The sequence below is a fragment of the Anser brachyrhynchus genome (genome assembly GCF_964034855.1).
Source record: "Anser brachyrhynchus genome assembly, chromosome: 2".
Classification (NCBI taxonomy): Eukaryota; Metazoa; Chordata; class Aves; order Anseriformes; family Anatidae; genus Anser; species Anser brachyrhynchus.
Genome location: NC_137695.1, coordinates 11,717,407 through 11,726,814, shown reverse-complemented (window position 1 = coordinate 11,726,814; position 9,408 = coordinate 11,717,407). Strand labels below are relative to the sequence as shown.

The 9,408-nt window shown below is 50.2% G+C and overlaps 1 protein-coding gene across 3 annotated transcripts in view; it reads left to right on the top strand.

Annotated features, from left to right (window-relative positions):
• Positions 1-887: 887 nt before the first annotated feature.
• LARP4B (La ribonucleoprotein 4B) overlaps positions 888-9,408 on the top strand; it is a 57,504-nt gene continuing 48,983 nt past the window's right edge. For 2 of the 3 annotated variants that reach the window (XM_080580902.1, XM_080580901.1), the window contains exon 1: positions 888-1,381. The gene's annotated coding sequence lies outside the window, so the exon portion shown is untranslated. Of the gene's footprint in view, positions 1,382-1,460; positions 1,579-9,408 lie in introns of those variants that run through there. The other variant, XM_080580904.1, reaches the window with a different exon arrangement.

The following is a 9,408-nucleotide window of genomic DNA, read 5'->3' as shown; positions in this document are numbered from 1 at the left end:
GCCAGAACTGTTTGGCAAGGTTTGTTCTTTGGGCAAAGAAGCACACTCTTGGAATTCACCTCAGCTGTACACAACCGAAGGTGTATGAAGGACTGTATTTGGGAAGAGGAGGATCAGGGGAGACCTCGTTGCTATCTACAGCTACCTCAAAAGGAAGGTGTGGGGAGCTGGGGGTCGGCCTCTTCTCACAGGTAACCAGTGATAGGACTAGAGGGAATGGCCTCAAGTTGCGCCAGGGGAGGTTCAGGTTGGAAATGAGGAGACATTTCTTCTCAGAAAGAGCAGTCAGGCATTGGGACGGGTTGCCCAGGGAGGTGGTGGGGTCACCGTCCCTGGGGGTGTTCAAGGAGAGGTTGGACGTGGTGCTTGGGGACACGGTTCAGTGGGCGACATTGGTGGTAGGGGGGTGGTTGGACCAGGTGATCTTGGAGGGCTTTTTTACACTTTATTATTTTAGGGCTCCGTGACTGTGCAGCACTCCGAGGGGCAGCCCCTATAACGGCGGGCAGGCCCTTGCACCCCCCCGGCTTTGCGCCAGGAGCCCTCAGGGGCCGACCGCTGAACCCCGAGGCGGGGCCCGGCCTCCGCTGCCGGCCCCCCCCCCCCCCCCCCCCCCCAGCCCCCAGCAACGCCGCCCGCGGCTACGGCGGCCGCGCGGCCCCAAACCTCCTGGGCGCGCGCGGCGGGGCGGGGCGGGGCGCGGCGGGGCGGGGCGGGGCGGGGCGGGGCGGGGCGGGTGCCGCGCGGGGCGTCCCTCGGAGGGGAGGGGGCGGGGGAGGGGGCAGCTCCCCCTCCGCCAATCCGGCCGCGCCGCCGCCGGCCCCGCGCGCCCGCCGCCCGCCGCCGCCGCCCAATCCCTTCCGCCGGCGGAAGGCGGGACTTCCGCCGGGAGCCGGAAGCGGGTCTCTCATGCGAGCGGGTGCTTGAGGCTCGGCTCGGAGACGTCGCGGGCCCCGCCGCCGCCGCGTCCTTCCTCCTCCTCCTCCTCCCTCCTCCTCCTCCTCCTCCTCCTCCTTCCTCCTCCTCCTCCGCTCCTTCCTCTTCTCCTCCCCCTCCTCCTCCTCCTCCGCGCCCCCCGCCCGCCGCCGCCCGCTGCCGGCCCCGCCCCGCGCTCCGCTTCTCCTCCTCCTCCTCCTCCTCCTCCTCCTCCTCCTCCTCCCGGCGGCGGCGGCGGCGGCGCAGCGGCAGCCACGCACGGACAGGCCCCGGCCCGGCGCCGCTCAGCGACAGGGCCCCGGCGGCGGCGGCGGCCGGCCGGCTGCGTCCCCCCCCCCTCCCTCCGGTCCCCGTCCCTTCCCCTGCCCCGCCGCGCCCGGCCCCTGCTGCTCTCCTCATCGTAACCCGGCCAGGCCCGGCCGCAGGGCGGCGGCGGCTGTGACAGGTGAGCGCCCGGCTCCTCCCCGGGAGGCCTCTGCGGGGAGCGGCGGGGCCGCCGGCACCCCCCCGCCCCCCTTCCCCCCCCCCGCCTGCTGGGGAAGCCGCCATCTTCCCACCCGAGGCGGCTCCCGGGGGAGCGGGAGGAGGAGGAGGAGAGGAAGAGGAGGAGGGAGGCCGGCTCCGGGCCGTGCTGCCGCCGGGGTAGGGCCAGGCGCCGCCCCGGCTTCGCTCCACCCGGGGTCCTTCGGAGGGAAGGGGAGCAGCGGGCCCGGGGGGGGGGGGAGGGAAGGGGAACGGGGAGCCGTTGGGCTGGGGGGGGAGCCGCGGGCTCGGGGCCGCGAACCTCCGGGACGCGGAGCCCTGACCCGCTCCTGCAGGAGCACAGCCGGAGCGCTTCGGCAGCAGGCACCCCGCCGGCCCCACGGACTTCTCAGAGCCGCGTCCCGAGGAGGCGAACGGGGGGTGCAGGTTGCAGAGCGGCGCTCGCAGCAGCAGCCGGTGCGCAGACGGTGTTTGGTGCCCCCCCCCCCCCGCCCCGGATCGTGTCGCTGGGTGCCTCAGCCGGGTTGTTTTCACTCTCGGTTTCAGTTTGTGCAGATGCTCGAAATTACTACAGGGCTCTGTCCGCAGCTTAAACAGATGCGTGCTTGCCAAACAATGTTGTCCAAGGTTCCTCTGCGGCAGATAAGTATAATTATTTATGTTCTGTAGGTGAGGGAATTGAGGCGGCATGGTTAACGCTTTGCCCGTGGCCACGCAGGGAGAGTTGGTTTCAAAACCACTGTTTAAACTTGAGTCACGGTTGGGGTAAAACCATGGGAATTCCGGCCGGCAGTGCTGCGCCTCGTCTCTGGCCTAGTTTTGTTGGGCACCGTCTGAACCCTCAATAAAATAGCAATAGGGAGCTCCCTAAAGTGCTGCCTCAGGATCCTGATCGAAAAGCTGTAATCTTTCACGTGGCTTCATTTTCATGTAAATGCGATCGGGTTTTAGAGGACTGGGTCATTTTTAAAAAGGTCAGAGCGTGTTTTGTGCTTTTTCTTTCAACTTGCTGGGATTTCACAACTCCAGGGTTTTGATTCCCATCTGGTAACTTTTTATCAGTTGAACTTTCACTTGTTTCCTGCTGACTTGTAAGCAGTTCTTCAAGTTAATTCTGGAGATAGGAAACTAATCAGCTTATTCACCCCAGCAATTAGGGTGATATTGATATTTTCTATTAGATGTTCTGTGTTGTGGCGAGGGAGGGAGATGGCAACACTATGTCCTCATAAAGCAAATATAGGAAATGGCATGTATGTTATACATAATGTTTCTAAATAATTTGATTTTCCTTCTGTTGCCGTGTGTATAGATATGCTGTTTGTATGAGAAGCCCAAATTACTGTTGTGTTTAATTGATGTTATATTCAGGCAAAAAAAAAAAAAGTAATATTCTTTGTTGACACTGAAGTGCAAGGTTTGGCTAAATGAGTTGGTAGGAAACATTTGACCTCTTGAATGTTCCTAGACAAGTGATTGCATGTTTTCCTTGTATATAATTGGGGCCTTAATTGCACATAATGTTCGGGATTAGGCTGAGTTTTTTCCCGTGTAATTCTTTGTTTTTGTTAAGTGTTTACACGCGGATGCCCTAAAGGGATGAGGGGGTCAGCACGAGCTGTTCTACCTTGGGTGCTTTTTTTTTGGCTTGCTCTGATGCAAATACACACGCAGAAAGGTACGGCTGACTTGTAGACGATAATATATATGTTCAGGTATGTGGCTGGAACTTAAATCTGGTTCAGTACAGGGCAAGATGGAGGATCAGTAACTGAAGGCAATTGTGGGGACTTTGGGATTTTGATTTTTGCCTTTTTTTTTTTTTACAGACGTGTGGTAAACTGTATGGGCAATCTCCTGCTTTGATGTTTAACTTCAAGTGAAATTAACTACCTGGCTTATTTCATTGAAATGCAAAAGAAATGCAGCTTACCTCTGTGCAAGCTACATGCGCTGTGGAGATCTCTTGCTGCATTTCATACTAAGTCTCGGATCCGGTGGTGGCTTTGGCTTTAAGTTGGTTGTGAGCTTCACTGGCAGGGTAACGCAAACTTTCTTTAAATATTTAGTGTGTTACCTACCAAAAGGCACATGCTAGACACAGAAAAGGCGTACTTCTAACCATGGTGCATGGCAAATCTAAAGTGACAGCTGAAAGGCAGTAAGAAAGAAGTTACAAAGAACAAGGTAATAGGGAGTAAATGTCTTCCATTAGCTTATTTTTTTTTAACCAGGTGGCTTTCTGGCCCCTCAGTGCTAACAGTATTTAATTCCACGGTTCTTAGATACATTTCAGACTTCCACAGTCATGTGAGGTAATGGCTAAGCTATACAAATGAGCACCTAGAGCACTTGATTGAAGTTTTTTGTGTCTGTGTTGGAAGGGTAGGTGTATTCAAGGGCCCCGGCCTTACCGACCTTCCTGAAGAGGAGCCGCCTTGTCTTGGAGATCTTCTGTGAAAGCAGGTGCAGAGGTGGCTGTGGAGGTAGCTAACAAATGCAGTGTCGAGAAGGCTGTCCCTGGCACAGAGAAAAAAGCAGAAGAGACCAGGTGAAGAAGGCAAAGTAACGTGGTTTCAGGCTTTGGAAGTGCGATTTTTGTGTGTACACATTGATGTGAGAGGGACTGCTTTATGGTGGAAGGTCCTTGTTCTGTCAAAAATGTGGTCTGCCTAGCGTTTTGTTCCTTTAAGCATTTACTAGAATATGGCATTTTTAGGTGACAAGTTTGTGTAACTCTTAAAAATAACTCTGTATGGAATTGGTGGTACTACACTGACTTCAGTCTTACAACTCTTGTAGCTTGCGTTCAGAATGGGCACACAGGTACCAGCGGGAAAGGAAGGATGTTACAACATAGGACGTTGTAAGGAAGAAAATTAACCCCTCCCCTGGGAGTTTTGTAAGAGGCAATAGCATGTGGAGAGATGCGTAGAAGATGAGTAAAAGCTACTCATGTAGTAAAAGGCCCAGGAAAGGCATCTGAGCAATGCTGTTCCCTAAGCAAATCCTGCTCATGCTGAATCTAACTTTTTATGAGGTATATCTAACTTAATCACTGCAGTTCAGACAAAACGAGAACTAGCCAGTTGGATAGATTCTCATAAGGTCAGCAGATTAGGGAGGGGAAGATGATGTAAAAACGTACATTTTGGAATAATTCTTGTTTTATGTGATATCCTGAAAAAGAAAATAAAAGCAATATACTGGGTCAAAAATACCCACTGAAAATGCTGTAAAGCAGAACTTCTCCAAGGCATTACAAATGCCTTTCTTATATGTGTTAAATTTGAGGCAAGCGAGTATGTCATGAGTCAAACGTGAAAATAGAGCTTCTGAAGCACTTTACGAATATAAATAAAAATATAAATCTGAATATAAAACTCGGTGACATTTCAGCTGGTCAGTAAGTCATTGGGTGCTGTACAGGTTGGATAATTGAAGCAGCCCCATTTCTATTACAACAATCGGTGGGTTTTTTTTAAGAATATACTGGTTTTGTCTGACTGGCTCACGCTAAACAAAAATTATCTTAAAAATACGGAGTTTGCGGAACTTGTTGGCCACGGAGACTAGCAGTTGGTTTCTGTAGCACCCATTCATTTAACCTTAGCCCGGTTCCACAAAGCAGCGTAAGAGAGAGGCAGATTCAGAGAGTTGGTTCACAGCTGATACATCAAAAGTTTTGGTGACAGAGCCGAGAATACTTTGTTTTCATCGGTCTCCCACCTTTGTGTGCTCCCTGCAGGTTGCTGTTGCGCGCCCTGTCCCGGGGAGAGCGGCTTCCCCTCGCTCAGGAAGGCGGTGCTGCAGGGCAGCGCCTGCCGAGAGCGGGGCGCTTCGGAGCACCTCCATTAGGCGTGACTGTAACGCGGGGTAATTTTGCGATTAGGATAGCCGTGACAGCGTTGTGTGATGCGTGCTGCTGCTGCAGGTATTTTGTGTCTGGCTATGTGTTTCAGGAACGGCAATTAACTCCAAAATTGGAAGTCTGACGGGGTTGCTAATATGTGGCCAGCTACTTAGCCTAGAACATTGCAGGGAATTGGGGAAACGCTGTTTTGACGCCCTGATGAATCACCGATTTCTTTGAGCCTTAATCTTTTCTAACACTCATTTACCGTGGAGGGCTGGGCTATGCATATTCTGGATCCTGTCAGTCCAGCTCCGTAATGGGGAGCTGAGTGATGTAATACCAAAGGAATCACTCGTTCATAAGCTCAATGGATTGCCGCCTCTGCGCTTCCAGCAGCTCTTGGTGCTCGCATCAGGCTGTTGGCATGTAAGGAGCCGGTGGCCCCGAGACTGTGTCCTGCAGTGGAGGTTTATTCTGGATTGCCTTTATGTGCTCGCAGGCATCTCTGATTCGGTACGCGTGTGCTTGAGGCCGCAGGAGCTGTGCACGAGGTTCGGTTCTGGCCTGGCGCACGCAGACATCGGTGCATCCGTCTGGCGTGGTGGCCTGTGATGAGTGGGACCCAGAATTGTGTTGCCTCTTAGGGACATCTTCCTAAAAGTCTCTACCACGGCTAAAACTGCACCCAGACAGCAGTGTAACGACTTCAGAGAGGCACCCGCAGCTGCTGTCAGTAGTTCACACACAACTCCGGGAACGTCGTGTGTTTGGAGCGTAGCTGCAGAGCGTAGTTACTTTATCTGAGGCTCGCTCTTCAGGCTGTGCTGGGCTTTTTGCACATCAGCTGAAGTACTGTCTCTCTAAACTTGACTTTGAGATATCCCACGTTTTCTTGCACAAGTATCAGGTATTTGCTCTTTGCTTAGATTAATTCTCCTTTGATTTCATGCTGGTTCCTCCCTGCTAGCCTCTGCAGATAAGTGACAATGGGGAAGTATTGATGCTTTATCGAAGGTCTTCCTAAGATAGATCCCACCCCCCAGTAAGGGGGTTGCAGGCTTACTTGACAAAATTGTAGCCTGCTGTTATTCCCTGAAAGTGTTTCTTGGTATTTCTCTGCAGACCTGACATCCTGCCTCTATTTTCAAGTATTTTATTGTCACAGGGTGTCAGTGATCCGACAGGGAGTCTCGAGAAACAAAATGTTACCCAAACAGTAATTGTGTCGAGGAAAAAAAAAAATATTTAACCGTTTGATAAAACTGGCGTGTCGGAAACTCGGTGAAATGCTTGAGCAGCCTTACAGTGCAGCCTGGTGCCAGCTGTACGGGTTTGTTTGCTGGCAGTGCTGGTATGCACAAGCGTATTTTTACAGGTTGTGATGCTGTCACAGGTTGCCCCACAACAGGGCCTTACTCTGACTGTTGTTCAAACAAGGAACTGGTGAATCAACAGGCCAATGTCCAAAGCACCTCGCTTTTTCATACCCCGACTCCGGAGGTTTCTGCTCAAGTCTTTTGATGTGTTCAGCTGGCTTCTGACTCGTGTTCCAGGAGTCAGAAAAACCAGAGCAAAACTGCGTGGTGCATCAGGGCACAGTTACTTTGAGCGCTGAGTATCAGAGCTTAGGAAAGAGCTGCCTGTATATGCAGAATTCACAGTCTGAGCTCGGAGTTTCATTCCCATTCGGTGTTGTTGCCGCCTGCTAGATAGGGACAGAAAATGATCAACATGTTGCTGTTTAAAGCAGCAAGGCAAACAGTTTGGGCAAAATAGCGCTGCCTCTGTTGGAGCGTCTCCAAGATCGTAGGTCTGTGCTCCTGTTCCTGCTTAAAGCTTGCCCGATATTTTCTTAATACATGTCTGTAAGACTTAGCGGGGATTCTCTTTATCAACCTGCTGCAGTTGAGTTCACAGTGCACTTTGTTTTGGGTATACTTTTCTTAATTAATGCCATGTATTTTTACTGCTTGAATTCAAGATACCAGTGGAATTTTTAGGAGGGTCTTTGCTCAGGTATTTTGATTCGCGTGAAAGTGTAATTGTCCTTAAATCCAAGCTCCAGTACTGGAACAGTCCATCCTTTAACAGTGAGTCAAAACCTGAATTACCAGTAGTTTTGATTACAGTGATACTCTGAAAAGGTGGGGTGCTCTAACTTTGAACCCAGCAGGTGATAGTCTTTCATGGAGTGTTTTAAAAGTAAGCAAAAGTTGCTTCTGATTTCAGTAAAGCTCGTAATGGAGGATGGTAGCTTCTTTCAAAAGAGGAAGTAATGCTAAAATGACTGGATTATTTGGGTTAAACTCTATTTCTGGCAAAGAGGTTAATGAAAGAATTGGCAAAAACATCAGCTTCCTCTTAGTATTACAAAGCCTTACATGACGCTTCTTCTGCAGGTAGCTTCACTTCACTTTACGTTTGGTCCTGGGCATGTTCCAGAACTTTAACATGTTTTATGTCACCTGAAACATATAAGTCACCTGAAAACAAACACACAAACCCCAAAGCCAGAGGGAAGCTCGTCCTGGGTTGTATGTTTTGCAGGACAGCTGTTTGTTAACATAACCCTTGCATACTCGAGGATTGTTGTATACATTCCTGTTGGAAGAAAACTTGTATTGCACCTTTTAGTACTGTAATTGTCGCTGTTGTGTTTGGTTCCACATATGTCTCCCACCTGGACTTTCAAGCAGGTATAGACCCTTTTCTGTCTAACTTGTCCCAGACTGTTCTGACCAAAGCTGTGCTGTGAGAGCACCGCAGCAGCTGTCCCATCGGCACGCCAGATCTGTTTGGGAGTCCTAGATCTGCTTGCGTTTGAATCCGAGCTCCTTGCTTTAAGATTTCGCCTTCCCTGCATTAGGCGTTCATTGTGCGTTTCAAGAATGTGATGATAAAGAACTTAAGCACAGCTTCAAAGCCTATTTGCTGTCTTTTTTTTTTTTGTGCTTTGAATTACTCTTTAAGTGCCCTAGAAGCTCTTAATGAAGTGTTTGACCTCCACTTCCTTAAGCACGGCGCTGATTGCAGACTTGAAACGTGAAATCCAAATAAAAGCAATATGGTTATTCGAGGATGATAAGCCTTTTAAGACGTGTAAAAGAACGTCAGACTTCTAACCTCACCCTTGGAACTACCCTAAATATTAACCTCAGTGCTTCGAGCGATGTTTTTGCACTTTCATCATGACAAACTGCATCTTCCTCTGCAAACTTCTGGGCTTTTCTAGAAATCAGCAGATCTGTAAGGAATAGTCATTTCCTTTACCTTGGGGAACTGCGCTGCCTAGAGCCACCAACAGATTTTTAGCAGTGTGTGTGTGTCTGTTGGCGACTTTCTGGTTAGCAGCACAGAGAAGTATGCGGAAAACTAAAGGATCGTATTGGTAAATCAGGAGGAGGAACATCCTGTAGTTGAAACAAGGAAGTTCGTTGTTCCCAGCATTGCTAAACTGCCTCTCTTCATGCACAGCCCTTAGCCTGTTTCCTCTAAGTAAGTGCTGAAGCAGTTGGTCCTCTGACATGTGTCATCTCCCGAAGGTTTAGCTGCTTTGAAGAATTCAGCAAGGCCAAGTAGCTGCTGCATCGTAGCTTTAAACGCGTGCAGCTGCTAGCAAGGTACCACAGGCGCTCCAGTTGTTTTGTGAAATAAACAATTTATAAAACCGCGGGTCCGTTTATGGTGAGGCTGCCCTGCCGAGTTGCCGAGGAGGTTGGTAGCCAGCAAAGTTCAGAATCTTACATTTTCCAGTCCACATTGGGAATCGGCCTCGATGCTAAACTGAAAATTGCCTCTCATGACAAAAGCGCAACCGTTTTTGTAAACTTCCCTGCTGCACGTGAGCTCTCAGCATAGCTCGTGGTTGCTTCCTTCAGTTGTGGAATAGGAAGATTAATCTCTCCCACTTCCCTTCAGCAGATAGTTTAAAAGAAAAAAATAACCCTCAATTAAATGAGAGCAAGGCAGCTATGTTTGGAGGGAAGGTTAGCAAGGAAAATACATTATTATGCATGATAGTATCTTTGCGTAGTAATTTTTCAGCTGTGCATGAGAAGATACGATCGAACAAGACAGACTTAGGATCCCGAGTGCCCCAGTAAACTCACCTCCTGGAAATAAGGTGTGTCAAA